This window comes from Hypanus sabinus, chromosome 25 (genome assembly GCF_030144855.1).
Source record: "Hypanus sabinus isolate sHypSab1 chromosome 25, sHypSab1.hap1, whole genome shotgun sequence".
NCBI lineage: Eukaryota > Metazoa > Chordata > Chondrichthyes > Myliobatiformes > Dasyatidae > Hypanus > Hypanus sabinus.
The window spans coordinates 26,785,233-26,806,815 of record NC_082730.1 but is presented as its reverse complement, the minus strand read 5'-3'; positions in this window follow the sequence as shown (position 1 = coordinate 26,806,815).

The following is a 21,583-nucleotide window of genomic DNA, read 5'->3' as shown; positions in this document are numbered from 1 at the left end:
ACTCCCTTCTCGCTGGCTCCAGACGAGCTTCGATATCGGCACTGTACCCAAAACAAAACAGCTAAAATTCCATTTAACTTTTAAAAGTCTCAGGGGAGCAGGTAGCCAATTTCTGTCTAAACACTGACAGAAGGAAAAAAAAAGCCTCTGGTATCAGAGAGCAGGACTGGAGCCACCACAGATTGCATTACATGAGTGCTTCAGCATGTGAAGGAATGAGTTTATATATTGACTCTCCACAATCCCTGGAGCCTACATCATTCTCAGTATCACAGGTGCAGTGTTTCACTGAAGTATGAAACCTGATTTTCCATCAAGTAAGAAACTACAATTAAACATACAGAATACGTATGTATATAATACATATAGAATTGTGTATAGTGTTCAAATACTCCCAAGTTTGATATGTTTACTTTCCGAAAATGAAAGTGAGCATTCCAAGTACTTTCTTTCCTTCTTATCCAACCACCCAATCCTCTGTACATTTTACTTTCCCTCCAGATCTAATTTACTGCTGCTGTTTCTTATACTTCCTGCAAGTCTGTCATCTTGTCTTTGTACCTCTATTTCCTGTGAAACACACATCATCGGAAGGACTAATTTGTTTGATGAGAATCAGAAATGACCAAAGGATGCAGGGCATTAACATCCCAGGACCGAACCCCGCGCTTGACAAGGCAGGGCGAGCGGAGTAGGTGGAGCTTCAAGGAGGCATGGGACAGACGAGCTGGGCATGTCAGAGTTGAGGTGCAATGTGACGGGGGGGGGGTGCAAGAGAGGTTTAGAGTGGGCAAGGTGGGCATAATATGAGTAGATGGCGAATGAGCTGGGCAGTCTTCTGAGGTGATTGAACGCAGAGCACACTACAGCTCTTCGGTCCACGACATTGTGACAACCTTTTACATTTCAATTCCAGTTTAACTGTCATTTAACCATAACTCATGAATACAGCCAAACAAGAGAGCATCACTACGGGGTCAGAGTGCAAAGTCACATTACTAACAGTCACACACAGTAACCTCACACAAGATCGCAATCACGTAGTAGGAGTCCCAAGGCCCACCTCAACTCCCCTCACCCCCCCATACCCATGATGCTGTGGCTTGATTCAAGGAAGTCAACAAACCCATATAGAATATCAATAATTTGTAAAAGTACAATGACACGGAACATATATATACATATATATATATATATATATATATATATATCAATAATAGAGAGAGCCCAGCCCACCAATGTCACCTGTCGGTCGACTAGCCCCCGATTCCCGCTAGGTGACACTGTGTCTTTGAGGCCCAGGCCAGTCCTCACCTCGACACCCAACTCCCGCTAGGCGAATCCGTGGTTTTGATGATCAGTCTTCGCATATACAAGTACATATAGAATATTAATGAGAACACAACCAGATTAATATATACGTGTATAGTCGATTTGAAATCTTCAGTCGCCACAACCGCGCCATGGTAGAGCGTGAAGGCCCAGCCGCCTCTTCTCTGGCAGGTGAAAACCAAGCAACCCCACAGCATGAGGCCCAGGTCCTCTGATAGCCTGTAAAAAATCTGCAGTAGGCCACAACAGAGCTTGTCTACTGCTGAGTGAAACCCGAGGAAGGCAGCTCTGACTCAGTTCTGGACACCACGCCACACTGCCTCGATAAAGCACCCCATGCTCTGGCCGGCTTCAAACGGGTGGCACCATGGCTTCAGGCATCATAATCCTCGCTACGCCTGAGCACTAGGCCCCCTCCATCTTCCCCTGCTGTCATCCAATAAATCAGCGAATCAAACTTGCAGTGTACCAGTTAACAATATCCGAAGAGGTCTTGCGATTACAAGAAAAATGACCATGACAGCCACTCTCGATCTGGTTGTAAGCTTCCATCAACTCAGGCAGCACCACAAGTCCTACTATCTGATCAATCTAACCCTTGCCTCCCACAGAGCTCTCCATTTTTCCATCATCCATGATGAATACGCATGTGCGTGGATATTGCAGCGTGATTTTCAAGAACAGGCATGAAAAGTCTAAGATATAGCAAAATCCTAATCATACTATCTGATGAGTGAAATCTGTGTTGGGTGCACTGTTCCACAGACTAGTTAAGCCTGATACAATAGTCTCACACAATCATGCCAGACTCCTCTGTTACATTCAAGGTTTCGCTGGTAGGTCAGTCTCCCCAGAGGGCTCAATACAATGGAATATAGATAAAAAGAGGTAGTGCTTAGGTAGCATTTTCTCTGTCCGCCAGAGAAAGCAGGATCTCCCAGTGGCCACACATTTTAGTTCCACGTCCCATTCCCATTCTGATATGTCTATCCATGGCCTCCTCTGCTGTGAAGATGAAGCTACACTCGGGTTGGAGGAACAACACCTTATATTCCGTCTGAGTAGCCTCCAACCTGATAGCATGAACATTGATTTCTCTAACTTCTGTTAATGCTCCTCCTTCCCTTCTTACCCCATCCCTTCCTTCCTTATCTATCTATCTATTTAGCAATTAATTAATTCCCCCCCTTTTTTCCTCTCTTTTTTCTCTCTCTGCCCCTCTCACAATCACTCCTTGCCTGCTCTCCATCTTCCTCTGGTGCTCCCCTCCCTTTTCTTTCTCCCCAGGCCTCCCATCCCATGATCCTTTCCCTCCTCCAGCTGTGTATCCCTTTTGCCAATAAACTTTCCAGCTGTTAGCTTCATCCCTCCCCCTCCTGTCTTCTCTTATCATTTCGGATCTCCCCTCCCCCTCCCACTTTCAAATCACTTACTATCTTTTCTTTCAGTTGGTCCTGACGAAGGGTCGACTGTGCTTCTTCCTATAGATGCTGCCTGGCCTGTTATGTTCCACCAGCATTTTGTGTGTGCTGCTTGAATTTCCAGCATCTGCAGATTTCCTTGTGTTAGTGGTTAGGATGATCTACAATGTATCTGGACCTCATGAAGTTACATGACGTCAGGTCAAACAAGAAAACCTCCTCCTGATTACCACCATCCTTCTCCCTCAGCTGATGAGCCGGTACTCCTCCACGCTGAACATCCGAACATCACTTGCAAGGATTGATGAAGATACTAAGGGCAGTTATGTCTAGACTGAGCCTGCTGCTGGTAGTAAGCAGTCCAACATAACATAACTAGGACATTGTCCTTGTCTAGATCTGTGTACCCGTGGCAGATGCCTCTGTCTGTGATGTGATTGGTAGAAGTGATTCATACATAGTTCATGTGGAATCCATATTCCATCTTCATACCAAGGACACCCTCTGTTGTAATTTGTGTCACTTCAATCATGGGAAATCGGGGAGACACAGAACAGATCTTGCAACTCACAAGAAAACATCATGAAGCCCTGTATGTGCAGAAGTATAGACTGTCAAAGTCCATAACCTAATTTTTTCAAAATTTATTTACTTTAGGTATCTGGACATCACTGGCAAGGCCAACATTAAGGCGATGAATGATCCAGCTTAGCTGCCTCCTAACATCATCATCATCATAGAAACCAGTCTTCAGATCTGTTCCACTCCAGTTGATATGAAGAAACGGTGGACGCACTGAAGACTGCAATGATTCTGGAACCAGACAACATCTCGAGTGTTGTATTGAAGGTCTGTGCTGTAAAACAGCTGAGCCTCCTCGCAGTCTGCGCCGAGACAGATACCACACTAACATCTTCCTAATTCTGAGGAAAATTGATCAGTAAACCCTATTCACAAACAAAATGAAACAAATGTACACTGTTGAATTACCACCTAATTAGTCTGATATCAATCGTCAGGAAGATGGTGGAAAGTATCATTGACAATGCAATCGAACAGCACTTACTCACTAAAATGCTGCTTATAGTTACTCATTACCATTTAACACAGATCACATCACAGTCTTGGTCAGAACAAGGATCAAAGAGCTGATGTGAAGTGTAAGTGGTTACCCTTGATGTCATTTGACAGAATGTGGCATTGAAGTAACTTGATAAAACAGAAGCCAATAGGAAATGGGGGAAATATTCCATTGGTTGAAGTCATACTTCACATAAAGTGTGATGGTTGTGGTGATTGGACGACTGAGTTCCAGAATATTATTGTAGGAACTCCTCAGGAGCACATCTTGTTTCATCAATGACCTTACATCTACCAAAGAATCAGAAGTAACACACGCAAAATGCTGAAGGAACTCAACAACTCCATCCACCAAAAGCGGAACATCCTGGTAGCCAAACATTTTAATTCCAATTCCCATTCCCGTTCCGACATGATGTCCTTTTGTACCACAGTGAGGCCACCTTCAGAGTGGAAGAGGAAAACCTTGTATTCCGTCTGGGTGCCCTCCAATCTGATGGCACGAATATTGATTTCTCCTTCTGCTATATTTTTTCCTTCTCCTTCCCTCCTCTTCAATTCCCCATTCTAGCCTCTTACCTCTTCTCACCTCCTATCCTCTCCCCTGGGTCCCCTCCTTCTTCTCTTTCTCCCACAGTCCATTTTCCTCTCCTATCAGATTCCTTCATCTCCAGTTCTTTATCTTTTCCACCCACCTGACTTCACATATCACATTCTAGCTATACCCCTCCCCCACCCTTTTTGTTCTGAAGTCTTCCCCCTTCCTTTTCAGCCTTGAAAAAGGGTCTCGGCTTAAAATGTCGACATTTCATTCATTTCCATAGATGCTGTCAAACTTGCTGAGTTCCTCCAGCTTGTTGTGTGTGTTGATTTGGATTTCCAGCATCTGCAGACTTCGTCATGTTGATTACAAAGAATCAGAAGTGACCATTTCAGTCATGATTACACAATGTTCCATAACAGTGGCAACACCTCAGCAAATGGAACAATTTCAGCCAGCATACATAAAGACCTCGGCAACCTTCAAACATGGACCATGAAGTGGAATGAGGCATATGTGCCTCAAACTCCGAAAGTCAATGATCATCCCAAACAAGAGGGTAGTCATCTATCTAGCCACCTTCAATGTGCTTATATATTGAATACCTCCATCAAAGGGTGGAAAGACAGATGTTGACCAGAAGCCCAGTTGGACCAGCTACATAAACGTAAGTCCTGATGCAGTTTTTGATCAGAAATATTGACAATTCCACTTCCTCCCACAGATTCTGCTTGAGCTGCTGAGTTTTTCCAGCAGATTATTTGTTGCACATAAGAATATTTATTGTTCACAGGCTGTCATAGAATTAATATTTTTTGCCCGATACTCATAACACTTTTTACTAGCTGAAGTAGTGACTGAGAGCACAATATTCCCAGTATTTCAGTTTGGATTTTAGCAGCTGCAGAATTTCGTGTGTTGGGAATGTTCTACTTGTCTGGATGAATGCAGTCCTAACTAGTCCCACTGCGGAATGCAGTAGAGCAGAGGGATCTGAGAATACAGAAACAAAATTCCCTAAAAGTGGCATTACAGGTAGATAGGGTCGCAAGGAGAGCTTTTGGTACATTGGCCTTTATAAATCAAAGTATTGAGTACAAGAGTTAGAATGTAATGGTGAGGTTGTATGAGGTATTGGTGAGGCCGAATTTGGAGTATTGTGTGCAGTTCTGGTCACCAAATAACAGGAAGGATATTAATAAGGTTGAAAGAGTGCAGAGAAGGTTTACAAGGATGTTGCCGGAACTTGAGAAACTGAGTTACAGAGAAAGGTTGATTAGGTTAGGACTTCATTCTCTAGAGCGTAGAAGAATGAGGGGAGATTTGATAGAGGTGTATAAAATTATGATGGGTATAGATAGAGTGAATGCAAGCAGGTTTTTTCCACTGAGGCTAGGGGAGAAAAAAAAACAGAGGTCCTGGGGTAAGGGTGAAAGGGGGAAAAGTTTAAAGGGAACATGGGGGTGGACTTCTTCACACAGAAAGCGGTGGGAGTATGGAATGAGCTGCCAGATGAAGGGGTAAATGCGGGCTCACTTTTAACATTTAAGGAAAACTTGGACAGGTACATGGATGAGAGGGGTTTGGAGGGATATGGTCCAGGTGCAGGTCAGTGGGACGAGGCAGAAAAATGGTTCGGCACAACCAAGAAGGGCCAAAAGGCGTGTTGCTGTGCTGTAATGTTCTACGGTTTTAGTCTCAAGAAGCTTGATTCTCCAAAAACAAATCAGTCCCCTTGACTGGCATTCCATACCCTACCCTTTATGGTCCTTCCTCCACCACTGATATACAGTGGCTGCTGAGTGTACCATGCAACAAAATGCTGTACAGTTACTCTCCCAGCTTATTTTTCTCACCTCGCAAGCCTTTACTAGCAAGAAGGTCAAGAGAAGCAGGATAATGTACTCCAAGTCATCCATCAATCTGACTTGGTTCTTCATTGGCACAGTGTATAAATCCGTGGAGGGACTTTCACCCAAAGCAATGCAGTGAATCAAGAATGCAGCTCACTAATGATCAGGTCCTTATGAAGGGTCTTGGCCCAAAACATCGGCTCATTATCCCTTTCCGCAGGTGCTGCCTGACCTGCCAAGTTCCTCCAGCATTTTGTGTGTGTTACGGACCAAATTCATGTTTAAAGTGCTTGAAGAGGCAAGTTTTTTTGGACAGTGGATAACAGTGAACAGATGAGATACCTCTTCATTTGTATTCCCAATGAAGCAAAGGTCTTCTTCCCTGGCTGGTACGCTTAGAATCAGAGACTGCAAGAGAAAGCTGTCAGCAATCGCGTAATCTGACAATGAGTCGGGAAGTGGTATGCTTATAAGTCGTTCAAGTTCCATGAAATAAACATAATTCATGGAACCAGTGAGAAGGGAGAGTGGGGACTGAGACTTTCAGTTTGAATTATGGAGCAAATGTCCTTCTCCTTCCAACTCTCAACTTTCTGGCACCCCGTCAGGTTCTATATTTTCACATTAGAAACCACTCACAGGTTGCTGGACAAGAAAATTTCAGACAAAATCAAATACAGACAGGTTGCCTATCACCAGAATTATGTGCTATCTTAGTAGGAAACTGGATGAGTGCTGGTACCAAGCAATACACTGGAGGAACTCAGCAAGCCAGGCAGCATTCTTGGAAAAAGTACAGTTTTGAAGGGTCTTGGCCCAAAAAGTCAACTGTTCTTTTTTCCATAGATGCTGCCCTGGCCTGCCGTGTTCCTCCAGCACTTTGTGTGTGGTGCTTAGATTTCCAGCATCTGCAGATTCTCTCTTGTTTGAGTGCAGGTACCAGGCTAAATGCATGAAATAATTCTGCAGCTTTCAGTTTTCTCCTGGTGAGAAATAAGCACACAATGTTCCCCATTTTGGATGATTCAGCAGTGATTGCCAAAAAATTTCATTACTGCTGCATCTTGGGGCTGGCTCACTTTTGCCTGCCTTTGGTGGCCTTACATATCCAATTGCTACAGCTCATTGGCAAGCAGAACAGACTCACATTTAGTCAATTAACTTGATTGTCAGCTCCAACAGCCTCCAGCTTCAACAGGACTGACAAAAGCAGTCATTTATTTCAATTGACCTTCTGATTCTATCTCCTGGATTGCCCAAATCAGGAGGAACAATCTCGAAATCCAGGAGACTGCATGGATACTCTTCAAAGAACGGGCAACTCTACATTTTGTCTCAAGCAACAGAAAATCTGCAGATCCTCTGCATTTTGTGCCCAGCTTTTTTCACACAAAAGCTGTGATGTTCTATGATCAAAGTTCTGAACGAAAGTGCCCTGAAGTTGAGACCTGGTGCAAGAGTAAACCAATGTGACCTGTTGTTGGGATCGCTGAGGCCTGGCATGTTTTTACAGTCCTGGAACTGGTTCTGAGCTGAGCTTAGTTTAAATCTTTGCCACTGAAACAAGGAGAGGGAATAGGGGATTTTGTTGTTCCCATTTGACAGCCAACTGGCACAGAGTTGACGTCAGCCCATTCACCAGTTCTATTTTCCACTCATACCATTATACATGGGTGGCCTTGTACAAGGTACTGCAGCCAAAATATAAATATTGCTTTTTATATGTGAAGGTAATTTTAAATTCTCAATAGATTAATAATTGTTGCAGCTCTGATGTCTTTGACACCTTGCATAACATCAGCCTGATTCTGTTGTTGAAGAATCATATTTAATAAAAATGCAGCACTGAAAATGATTACAAAAATTGCTCTTCAAATAAAGGTAAGGAAATAAAAGTAACTGAATGGCTTTGTTTGTTTAAAATTGAAAAAAAAAAATAGGAATTGGATTGCTTGAATTGGGCTGGGCTTTGAGATCCGTTCAGTATGGGATTTGTTCACTCTTCTTGTAGGTCCAAATTCCATTTGTATATTGTTTGACTTCTCTCATTTGACATGGAGTAGATCTAGGCAAAAGAACAACACTTTAAAAGTTAGAAATTAGGCAAGATTGGGCCTTTCTTGGATAGAAAACAATAAACCTACAATGTTATAGCACCACTCACATCCCTCAGGTCATTCACAGTCAATAATTACTGCTGAAGACAGCTACACTTGAGGCCATCCGTAGGTTGGGATCGACCATGGACATTGCGTTCTAGGTGTCAACATGATACACAAGCCAGGGCAATACAATATGGAGAGCAAGCTGTTGCCATGCAGCAAGATCCCCCTCTCCACGCAGATGATGAATCCATTGGAACAGCAGAGACCAATACAGTTTGGCACCAGCGGAGTAACACGAGTTGCCAGTCAGCTTTGAACTCAATGTTGGAGTGTCTTAGGAACTCCAGCTCCAGATTTTTCCTTGGGGTTTACTCCTGAAGCCTGCCTCATGAGTGGGTAGAGCTACAAGCCAGCAGGCATTTGAGATCAGAGCTTTCCTCCTCCTAGACAAGCTTCCAACCAGAGCTGATAAGCCCCATCTGCCCAAAGCGACTGGTTTTAGGGCACCAGTAACCTGCCTTTCACATCGCCCCCCCCCCCACCACCCTCCTATCAGTAGAAATGGTTCCACTGGACTTAGTAGCAAAGCAGCACATGAAGGCCAGGAGCTGGACTTGGTTGTCAGAGGTTATTTGAGATACATGCCACTGGGAACATTTAATAGGTAGTTGGAGCTTATTCCCACCACCACCCTTGACTATGACAACCTTAGAGAACCAAAGAATAGTTACATTAGTATTGGAGGAAAGAAGTGTGAAAAGTGTGAACAGAAAACAACAAATAATAATTAATTGTTAACCTGGTAATTTTTTAAGAGATGTTGACAGAGGGATACATATTGAATCCATGTCACCATGTCAGCAGAAATCTTCTTGCTTTTGAAAATAAAAAAGTTTTTGAAATCCTTCAAAAGTTGATGCCTCAGAAAGTTGATGCCGCATCCATCATTAAGGACCTGCGTCACCCAGGATATGCTCTCTTCTCATTCCTTCTCATTGCTACCATCAAGGAGGAGTTACAGGAGCCTAAAAATACACACTCAATGTGTCGGGAGCACCTTCTTCTCCACCACGATCAAATTTATGAATGTATAGTGGAACAATGAACACTCCCTCAGTATTTTTCCTCTCTTATTGCAGTACTTATTTAGTTTATTTTATACATATATATTTCCTATTGTAATTTGTAGATTTTATTTCTATGTATTGCTATGTACTGCTGTCACGACATATGCCAGTGATATAAAATTGATTCTGATTCTGATTCTGAACAGCACCACTGGATCTTTTACGCTTGAATTTAGTCACCATCCATGAGAATGAAAAGAAAGTATGAACTAGGCTTGAGTTAGTTGGAAGTTATAATTATCTTTCAGGATCACTTTTGTAGCCAAACAGGGTGAAGGGGAAAGCTGGATGAATCTTGTCCCTGCACTATTCTGGACATGCCACTGCTGAAAATTGCACCCCTGTTCTCCCGGGCTCCAATTAATTCTTCTCAAAAGTTCTTTCTTCTCTATTCTCACCGTGAAGATTTGTAACTTGCAACAATCTCCTGATCATAATGATTCTTTCTCAGGATCTCAACAACTGTCGTCCTGTGTTATTCTTATAATTGTCAGACTTTAAAAATGCTAATCACTAACCCTTGGCTTAAAATGTCCTCTGGCGATGGCATCTTGAACCGTGCACGTTGGACCTTTGCTTAAAAGGATAAACAGCAAACATTCCCTCTCTGACCTCACTGCTCCTCTTTAACTTCAGGGTAAATACCCTGATCGTGTGCTGAAAAGAGCTGTGTGAAAATGAAGCTAAAAAACATTGGTGCTTATTCTTTGACCTACTTTCTCATCGAGAACAGATCCCCTCTGGGAGCCTTAGGTATTTACCCTCATTTCGACTACATCGCAAGGTCCTATCAAGGACGCTATTTAATAACAAAGTTAGGTTTTCTATTGCCTATTTTAACTCCTCCGGTTGAGTAAAGTTCGAGTCTGTTCCCAGCATCTTATTTCTGAGCAAGTTTATTTATCACATATTACTCTTAATTAACAACAGGCCCTGCACTTAGGTCATATTTGCTGTTCTTTGAATAAGCTCATTCAAATATTCTGTTATCCATCAAGAAAGATCAATTGAGTATAATTTTTATAAACAAGGGCTTACAGTCGAGCATTACCTACAGCCTCCAGGATACTGATAAGAAATGGTCAGGTTAAATCTGACTGTTCCTGAGCATGGGTCCTATGCACTTCCTATATATTTTGCCTTATTTCCCAGGAACCCCTGTAATTTACTTACTGCCTGTTACGCTACTGGTGTTTAGGGCACTAGTGAAGTTCCTCCACCTCTGTCAGTCCATACTGGCGCTCACAGATATGGAAGGGTTCTCCACTGTTGTTGCCATAACATTTTTTTTTGGACCAGTCAGTGTCTTTAGCCCAACGCTGAACCCCCAACCTTGGAGGACCAGCGAACCACTCTTAGTCTGGCCTCTACCCTTTGACCTGTTTGGCATGGTTGGCCCTACCAAGAGCTAAAGCACAAGGCCCTGACACCAGCCAGCATGGCTCTCTGAGTCACTTGGGCATGCAAGCCTCCAAACCACAACGTATATAAAAATAGTCCTCTAGGTTACTTTTCCAAGGAACCATTATAAATAGCATCACATGCCCTGGAACCTCTCACAAAGATCACTGCATACTCAACACTGGCTAATAGGAAAGGCATAATTTTAAGGTGATTGGAGGTAAGTAAAGGGAGGAGGTCAGAGGTAACTTCTTTACACAGAGAGTGCTGAGTGGGTGAAATGCCCTGGCATGGGTGAAGGTACATTATGTACATTTAAGAAACTCTTGGACAGGCACAGGATGATAGAAAAATGGAGGGCAATGTAGGTGAAAAAGGTTAGATTGATCTTAGAGTAGGTTAAATGGTCGGCACAACATTATGGGCCTGTGAGTAAAATGAGAGAGGTGTTTCAAGTTTAAGGGAAACCATAACAACTAACTTTACTGACAACTAAATGTAGACTGTAAAACTCGTTAGAGACCTTCACGTCACTATGTCATTGCATCAGACAGTCTCTTAAAGTGAACCTCAGCTCAATGTCGGTGGTTGTATATGGTGCATATGTTTGCACCCATTTCGTTACCTCACAGGCTGAAGGGCCAGTTCTGTACTATGTTCTATACCTGAGGGTCATTTCTGAGAATTAATATATTTTGGTCAAGCCCCTGTAGAGCTCACACACAGGGAAACCCTGTAAACGTTGATGCATTCACAAGGATATTCTGAAAATATTGATACACATCTGTTACTTACACTACAACCCTTCCAAAAACCAAAACATTCCTGGAGACCTTAATACAAGTTGATGCATTTTGAGGGAATTCATGTTGATGACAATACATTTCTGAGGAATCTCTGCAAATAATAATACACTCCGTGTTAAAGCAATACTCTTGTAATATCCTCCTTGTAACACTCCCTGTAACTACTAAACTTTTCCACAGGATCTCCTGTAATTGCTAGTGAGCTCTGTTTTATTATTACTGCGGGAATATATATACAGAAAGTAAATTGACAAATTTGAATTGTTATATTTGTTGGCAGGTTGGTAGGTAATCTGAGTGGGTAAGCCGGGAGTTCCTTGAAGGGCTGGCATTCCCTGTTAGCAAGCACCTTTAATGAATCAAATCAGGGTTAAACTTCCATCCAAATACCTTCAGCTCCCCCTCGGTGTCATGGGTTCCTTTCCCTTTCAATCCGACAGATGCAGCTGCTATTTTAAAAGATAAATATACAGTTGTTTCATGTGAGCACTGCCATTCTTAACTTATTTACTTAACTTGAAAGGCCTATTTCTCAGCTGTATCAGAATGATTTGATGATTACTCAAATGATTTGAAGTGAAATGATCTACATCTTGTATGAATCAATCCACGTTTTCAATCTGAGCTGTAGAAAACTAAGATGAGCCCATCAAAATCCGCAAAATCAAAATGAGGTCATTCTTACCTTCGGCCATTAGGCTCTATAGTGAGTCAATCTGTTGGCAGAGAAGTGATGACCCCTCCTGTTAGATTGTTTGTGGTAACTTATTTTTTATTCTTTCTACTTCTCTTCTAATATTTATATCTGTGCACTTGTAATGTTACCACGACACTGTAATTTCCTTTGGGATCAATAAAGTTGTTATGGTCCGGACTTTAGTTCGCATTCCAGGTCATGATCCAATCTGCGGACTCCAGACTCCGGGTCTTGCAGCCATCCCTCCAGTCACCTTTAAGCCAAATAGGATCATCTTGGCTTAAGAAGGTGCACCTGGTGCCTATCAGCTGGCAGGTGAACATAAGGGACTCTAGTTGAGCCTAGTTGGGGGTTGTTCTGCTCTGAACCTGTTTGTCTTGTATGAGCTGGTTTGCCATGTTCTGTGGTGTTTTGTCTGATTGGCTCTGTTTGTTCTGGTGGTCCTGGCTTGGAGGGCCCATGGCCTCATCCCCAAGTTCTGTGAATCAGCCTTGGAGTCACCCTGGACCAAGTTCCCACCTGATCCCTTGCCTCTGTTGGGTAGCAGGCTGGACTGCTGTTGCCTGGTGGAGGGGACTCTGTCCCTTTTCTACCCCTCACCTCTGATGGGTTGTGCCCACTACCTGCCCAGGTGTCCTATGTCTTGCTTGGGCCTCTGTGTTGCTGCCTGGGAGGTGGCCCTGCCCAGGAGTTATGTGGCCACCAAGGGGGCTCTCCTGCCTGGCCACTGACTCCGGGATCCAGCCTGGCCATGAACTCTTTCTGAACCCCAGGATTACCTAGCATGTTCTGTCTCTTTCGCATGCCCTGGTCTCCCCATCTGGTTCTATCCTTTAGTTATTCCTGTCCTGCCCCTAGTACTTCAGTGCCTGTGTCCTGCACTTTGGTCCAGCCTCCTGTCCCCTTGTGACAAAAGTATCTATCTACCCATCAGGATAAATTCAGATATAATAATTATAAAGGCTCTCATCTACTCTCCAGGCTGCTAGTATTACATCCTTCCAATAAACATGTCTATTCCTCACTCACCCCCCCGCCCCCCTACCTCTGCTAACTTTGATAGGGATTTCTTTCCCACTGTTGTCCCTCCTGGTACTTATTCCTGTCAGGGCAACAAGTGCTACACCTGCCTCTATATCTCCTCCCTCAACACTGTTTTGGACCCCAAACAGTTTCTCCAGGTGCACCAACACTTCACATGCATGTCAGTCAGGATCACCTGTTGTATTTGGTACTCCTGGATCAGCTTCCTCGACATTGGTGAGACCTGATGCCAACTGGGGGATTCCTTCATTGAACACCCATTATCTGCCTGCTACAAAAAGGTGCCCACAATTTCCCTTTCCCATTCTGACATGCCAATCCATGGCCTCCTCTACTGCCCAATGAGGCAAAACTCAGGTTAGAGGAGCAACAACTCGTATTCCATCTGGGTAGCCTCCAACCTGATGACATAAATGTCATGTTATCTAATTTCCAGGAACTACTCCCCCTCCACCCTTCTCTCTCTTTTTCCATTCCTTCATTCTGGTTACCCTCTCACCCCTTGTTTTTTTCTCACGCCCATCACCTCCCTCTGGTTGCCCTCCACATTCTGTTTCTTCCATGGTTCAGTGTCTTTACCCATCAGATACCCTTCTTCATTCCGTCATCTCTTCCACCTATCCCCTCCCAGTTCTCATTTCTTCCCTCTCTCTCATCCACCCACATCCCACCTCACCTGGTTTCACCCATCACCTGCCAGCGTATACTACTTCCACTCCCCCCCTTCTTATTCTGGCTTCTGCCCCCTTCCTTTCCCATCCTGACTGAAGGGTCTCAGCCTGACTGTTTATTGACTGTTTATTCCCCTCTGTAGATGGTGCCTGAACTGCAGAATCCTCCAACATTTTGTGTGTGTTACTAGTATTACGTCTTCTTTCTGTGTGTCCCTAGGTGATTTGTTGCTATCAAAGGTGAATTGCTTTCTTTCTAGTTGCGTAGATCCCAACATGACTCATGAAGCCAATATGGGAACAGTGGTCTCAACCTATTGAGTGGTCTTGTTCCAGGGATGCCCAAGCATCAGCGAGGATGTTGAATATTTTTCTGGAGGCTTTAAACACATTCTTGCACCTTTTCCTCTACTCAAAGTTCAATGTGAATTTATTATCAAGGTACAAATATATAATCACATACAACCCTTTCATTCATTTTCTTGTGGCATACTCAATAAATCTACCAAATAATTACCTTAACAAAATCAATGAAGACCACCCAACTTGCGCATTCACCCAGAGTACAGAAGACAGCAAACTGCAAATTCAAAATGAAAGAAATAATAATAATAATAAATAAATAAGCAATAAATATCAAGAACATGAGATGAATAGAACTTGAAAGTGAGTCTATTGGTTATGGGAACATTTCAATGATGGAGCAAGTGAGGTTGAGTGAGGTTATCCTGTTCAGTTTAGAGCCTGACAGTTAGGGGGTAGTAACTGTTTCTGAACCTGACGGTGTGGGTCCTGAGGCTCTTGTACCTTTTTCCTGATGACAGCTGTGAGAAGAGAGCATGTCTTGGGTGGTAGGGGTCCCTGATGATGGATGCTACTTTCCTATGCCAGGGTTTCATGTAGATGTGCTGTTCTTCTCATCCAGTTTTCACTTCCCATGATTGATTGCTATCAGGCATGCCCAATGAAGCCACCATTGTTCCTAGTTATAGATGACAGTGAAATGGAGGAAAGTTCTGCTCATCAAGTATTGGATATTGAACAGTTTCACAGTGGAGGGTTTGAGGGAAATGGTGATGAATAGGGTTAGATGTGAAGATTGAGACCTTTTCTAACAGATCAGGTGGCTTCTTGGAAAGAGAGTATACGTTAACAAAGGATAAAATAGATTAGGATAATGATCTTTCAAAAAATGGGAAAACATAGAAAAATAGAAAACCTACAGCACAATACAGGCCCTTTGGCCCACAAAGCTATGCCCAACATGTCCTTACCTTAGAAATTAACTAGGGTTACCAGTAGCCCTCTATATTTCTAAGCTCCACGTACCTATCCAGGAGTCTCTTAAAAGACCCGATCGTATCTGCCCCCACCACCATTGCCGGCAGCCCATTCCATGGTCTCACAACTCACTGCATAAAAAACTTGCCACTGACATCTCCTCTGTACCTACTTCCAAGCACCTTAAAACTATGTCCTCTCGTACTAGCCATGCCTCTCATCGTCCTATACACCTCTATCAGGTCACCTCTCATCCCATTGCTCCAAGGAGAAAAGGCCGAGATCATTCAACCTATTCTCATAAGGCATACTCCCCAATCCAGACAAAATCCTTGTAAATCTCCTTTGCACCCTTTCTGTGGCTTCCACATTCTACCTGTAGCGAGGCAACCAGAACTGAGCACAGTACTCCAAGTGGGGTCTGACCAGGGTCCTATATAGCTGCAACATTCCCTCTTGGCTCTTAAACTCAATCCTATGATTGATGAAGGCCAATGCACCCTATGCCATCTTAACCACAGAGTCATCCTGCACAGCAGCTTCGAGTGTTCTATGGATTCGGACCCCAAGATCCCTCTGATCCTCCACACTGACCAGAGTCTTAAGAATTTTTTGATGAGAGTGATGATGAGACGAGATTTGAAGTAGAAAAGGGAGTGTACTGAATGTGTACTTAATGGGCATGTCACATGTACAATGCTGATTAGAGTGTTGAATAAACCAGTTTTACATGCTCCAGTACCTCTCAAGGTGTTGGTGTGTTTCTATGCAAAAGAAAGAATTCATATATATCCGCATTTCAAATAGAAAGTCAAAGAACAAGTGAAAACTAAATATGTGAACAATTCATGATGTCATTCTGGAAGCTTGTGTCTAATTTTAACATTTCCTTTGCTCAAGGATTATTTTAGATCCATGGCAAACAACGCAATGTGGGAAACAGTATTCCAATAAAATGAACAGGAACAATAAGGGCATAGTGCATAAACATCCTTCAACAGAAGCTGCATCTCGGTAAGAGTGGGAACTGGGAAAATGACTGCTCAGTTCAGTTCAGATTCAGTTTATTGTCATTTAGAAACCACAAATGCAATGCAGTTAATAAATGAGAAAACGTTCTCCAGAGTGACATCACAAAAGCCCACGACAAAACAGACTACACCAGAAAATCCACATAATGTTTGGTATTCCCCAAATCCAGAGTCCGGAGAGGCTGCTGCGTATTAATATCGTGCTTCCGTCTTAGCACATACCCCAGAACGGAGCTCCAAACCCACCAGACAAAACAAGACTACCCAGACACACCAAGTCAAGAGACTTGCTCAGGCTTAGGATGGTTATGTTGATTGCCCAGGCGCAAACAGTCAGAGTCCCAGTTCATGTACAGAATATACAGAAATAACACAGCAGAACTTGATGGTGATGCTCGGTATGTACCTGCACAGGAACATTGAATATCAGGCAAACGTAAATTTGGAAGTGGCTTCTGAAGCATATTCAAGTCACTTCAGGTCATGAAAAACAAAAAAAAAAGTTTTGCTTTGCAAGGTTATGCAAACATTTTAAGTCTGGACGTACAAATCCATAATTCTTTGAAAGTGGCGTCGCAGGTTGTAAGGAGAGCTTTTGGCACATTGGCATTCAGAAAGCATTACAGGAGTTCGAATGTTATGTTGAAGTTGTATAAGATGTTGGTGAGGAATATGGTGTGCAGTTCTGGTCACTCACCCACAGGAAAGATATCAATGACCGTGGAAGAATGCAGAGAAAAATTATAAGGATGTTGCCAGGACTTGAAGGAAAGGTTGAATAGGTTTGAACTTTATTTCCAAGAGCTTAGGAGAATGAGGAGAGATTTAATAGAAGTGTACAAAATTATAAAGGGTATAGAGATGATAAATGTAAGCAGGCATTTTTCACTGAGGTTGGGTGAAACTAAAACTCGAGGTCATCAGTTAAGGGCAAAAGGTGAAATGTTTAAGAGGAACTTAAGGGGGAACTTCTTCACTCAGGGGGTGGTGAGAATGTGGAACGAGCTGCCTGTGGAAGTGGATGCACATTCAATCTCAATATTTAAGACAAATTTAGATAGGTACATGGATGGGAAGGTCATAGAATGTTATGGTCAATTCATGCAAATTGATAGGACTAGGCAGCATAATAGTTTGGCATGGACGGGATGGGCTGAAGGGCTTGTTTTTGTGCTGAAGTGTTCTATGACTCTAAAGCATTAGATATTCAAAATTAAATGTTCAAAGTAAATTTATTATCAAAGTATGTATATTTTGTCATTTACAACCCTGTGATTCATTTTCTTGAGGGTATACTCAATAAATTCATAATAGAATAATAACTGTAACAGAATCAGTGAAAGACTGTACTAACTTGGGCATTCAAACTGTGTAAATATAAAGAGAAAGAAATAATAATAATTAATAAATAAGCAATAAATATCAAGAACGTGAGATGAAAATTCCTTGAAAATATGGGAACATTTTGGTGACGGGGAAGAAATGTTGAGTGGAATTATCCTCTTTAGGTCAAAAGCCTGCTGGTTGAGGGGTAATAACTGTTAAAACATACATCAGGATGCTATTTATTGACCATGGTTATTGCAGAAATATAAAAATTTAAAAGCAGAAATTAGATCACAAACAAAAGAAAATCTGCAGATGCTGGAAATCCAAGCAAAGGGTCTCTGCCCAAAACGACGACTGCACTTTTTTCCATAGATGCTGCCAAGCCTGCTGAGTTCCTTCAGCATTTTGTATGTGTTGCCAGGAATTAGAAGTCAACTGAAATTAATGGCAATGATGTTGCATATAATGGAACAGGCTACAGAACCATTCTTTGTATTGGGACTTCACACCTTCCAAGATTGCATGCTGCACAAGAAAATTGTTTGCAGTTTCATCTTAAACAAATTCAATTAAACTCATTAAAAAAGTCAGGAACACAAAGCTGGATCTGGATATAAACTGTGCATTGATAGAGATGGCACGATGACTAAATGACTTTTCCCATCACAAGGTACAATAAGCTATAACCACTGAAACCAATAAAAACCAGAACTGAGAGTAGTAAGACTAGAATAATTCGTGCTGATAAACGTAATAGATGACACCCATTGAATAAATGTCAATTTGAAATTACAGTATATATTATGTTTATATGCAGGGCTCATATCTGCAGCATACTAGTCTAACATGAATGAAAACAATTCTGCTGGTGTGTTTTGTGTGTTAGGGAATTATTTCAAGAAGCCATCAGGAAATATTCTCTGCTGCAGGTGGAGCAAAGGTGCTAGACAAAGGGAAAAGAGCATCTTGTGAACCACAGTTCCTGAGTAGACAATGGATGTGTAGAGGATGAAGAAAATTAAAAGAAGTGAGCAGGGGCAGTTGGTACTTTTTGCACATCGCAGTTTCCAAGAAGACATTGAATTTTCTAGAGGGAGAGAGAGTTTTAAAAAAGTGAGAGTGGTAGTTGGCTCGTTTTGCATGTCACAGTTCCCGATTAGGTAATAGATTGAGTAGGGGCAGAAAGAATTTAAAAGAAGCAAGTGGGAGCAGCCGGCATATTTTGCATGCCACAGTTCCTGAGGAGACATTGGATCATGCATACTTAGACACTTTAAAAAATAAGTTAGTTTTAAGCGGATCAATCATTGTGAGAGTGGTCATTGCGTGAGTGGGCCAGTGTTAGAGTGGGGAGTTAAGTCTTTGGCTCTTTGAGGCTTCGGTGAGGAGAGGCATAGGCCATAGGTAGATTGTTTTTGTTATTTATTCTATCTTTTTTTCTTATTTCACATTTAGAATGGTGGATATGCCAAGCAGGATAATAGTGGAATGCTCGTCTTGTGAGATGTGGAATAGCAGTTGGACCTCCAGTGTCCCTGATACTACACCTTCATCCAGCTGAAGCTTCTAACAGACTGTGTTAAGGAGATGGAGTGGGAACTGGATGAACTCTGGTTCATTCAGGAGGCGGAGGGCTTGATAGGCAGGACATACAGGGAGGCAGTTACACCCAAGGTGTAGGAGGCAGGTAACTGGGTGACCATCAGGAAGGGGGAAAGAGTTCGGTAACAAGTGTAGAGTACTCCAGTGGATATTCCTCTCAAGAACAGATGCACCACTTTGGATATTGTTGTGGGTGGGGGGGAGTTACCTAGCAGAGGAAAGCCACAGCAGTTATGTCTCTGGCACTGATTCTGACACTGTGGCTCAGAAGGGAAGTGTGGGGGGTGGTAAAGAGATGAAGTGTAGTGAAATTCATTAGTTAAGGGAACAGAAAGGAGGACCTGTGGACATGAACAAGATTTCCCAGATGATAGATTGTCTCCCTGGTGTGGGTCAAGCCCATCTCGGATCGGGTCCTAGGGATTCTTAAGAGGGAGGGTGAGCAACCAGAGGTTGTCGTCCATGTCAGTATCAATGACATGGTTAGGAAGGGTGACGAGGTCTTGCAAAGTGAGTTCAGGGAGTTGGATGCTCAGTTAAAAAAAGGACCTCCAGGGTTGTGATCTCAGGGTTGCTACTTGTGCCAAGTGCTACTGAGGCCAGAAATAGGAAGATCATGCAGATAAACATGTGGCATAGAGGGTGCAAGAGGGATGGCTTCATATTTTTGGATCAATGGGCTCTCTTCCAGAGAAGGTGGGATTTGTACAGAAGGAACAGTTTGTACCTGAACTGGAGGGAGACTAATATCCTAGCAGGAAGATTTGCTATTGTTGCACAGGGGAGGGTTTAAATTAGAGTTGCACAGATATGGAAACCACAGCACCAGAACAGATAGTGGAGTGGTTCTGGAGGGAACTGTTGTTAAGTCTACATACAAGGTCAGGAATCAAAAGCTTGGGCATAATGTGATTAATATTCTGAGCTGCGTATATTTCAGTGCAAGGAGTATTGTAGGAAAGGGGGATGAGTTTAGGACATGGATTAACATGTAGGATTATGACATTGTAGCCATTAGTAAGACTCAGTTGCAGGAGAGGTGGGACTGGCAGCTCTGAGTTCTGGGGTTCCATTGCTTTAGATATGATAGAGCAAGAGAGGTTAAAGGATAGGAGCAGCATTACAAGGCAGGGAAAAGTCAAGACATTGCTCAGATAGGACAGACTGCAGAGCTCATCTAGCGAGGTTTTCTGGGTAGAACTGAGGAATAAGAACTCCAAGTGGACCACTACCTTGTTGTGATTTGGAGGCTTACTTGCTTTAATGACCTGGAGAGCTATTCTGACTGGTGTTAGGGCTTTATGTTTTGGCTCTCGGTATGGTCACCCATGCCAAACAAGGCAAAAGGTAGAGAACAGACTAAGAGTTGTCCACTGGTCCTCTAGATTCTGGGGTTCAGCTCAGGGCTAACAAGCCTGAGTGGTAAGACAAGATTGTTACAGAAACAGTGATGAAGAGGCTACATCTGAGTGTGACAGTATTCCTGAGTCTCCAGCTGGGACTTGTATGACTGACTGTAGTGAAAACCGAGAGGAAGCTACTGAAAGAATGAAGAAAGCCCCAAACACCAGCAGAGATGGAGGAGCCTTATTGCTGCCCTAAACGCCAGCGAAGTAACAGGCAGTAATGATGAGGAATATGAAATGTATGACCATGTCAATGGGATTATATTATAAATGGGGCTTAGAGGAGCAAGTTAGTAGCGAGATCACAGACTGTTGCAAGAAACACAAGGTTTTGATAGGAGGCAATTTTAACTTAGCACATATTGACTGGGACTCCCGAACTGTAAAAGGACTAGATGGGACAGAGCTTGTCAAATGTGTACAGGAAAGTCTCCTTAATCAGTACATAGAAGTCGCAGCTAGGGAGAATTCAATACTAGATCTCCTATTAGGGAATGAGACAGGCCAGATAACAGAAGTTTGTGTAGGGGAACACTTTGAATCTAGTGATCATAATGCCTTTAATTTTACAGTAATTATGGAAAAGGGAAGGTCTGGGCCTAGGGTTGAGATTCTAAATTGGAAAGGAAGCAATTTCAAAGGTAACAGAAAAGTTGCGGCAAGTGTGGATGGGACAGGTTGTTTTCTGGCAAAAGTGTACTTGGTACGTGGGAGGCTTTCAAAAGCGAAAATTTGAGAGAACAGAATCTGTATGTTCTTGTCAGAATAAAAGGCAAGGATAACAGGTTTAGGGAACCTTGGTTTTCGAGAGGTACTGACGCCCTATTTAAGAAAAAGAGTGAGGTGCGCAGCAGGT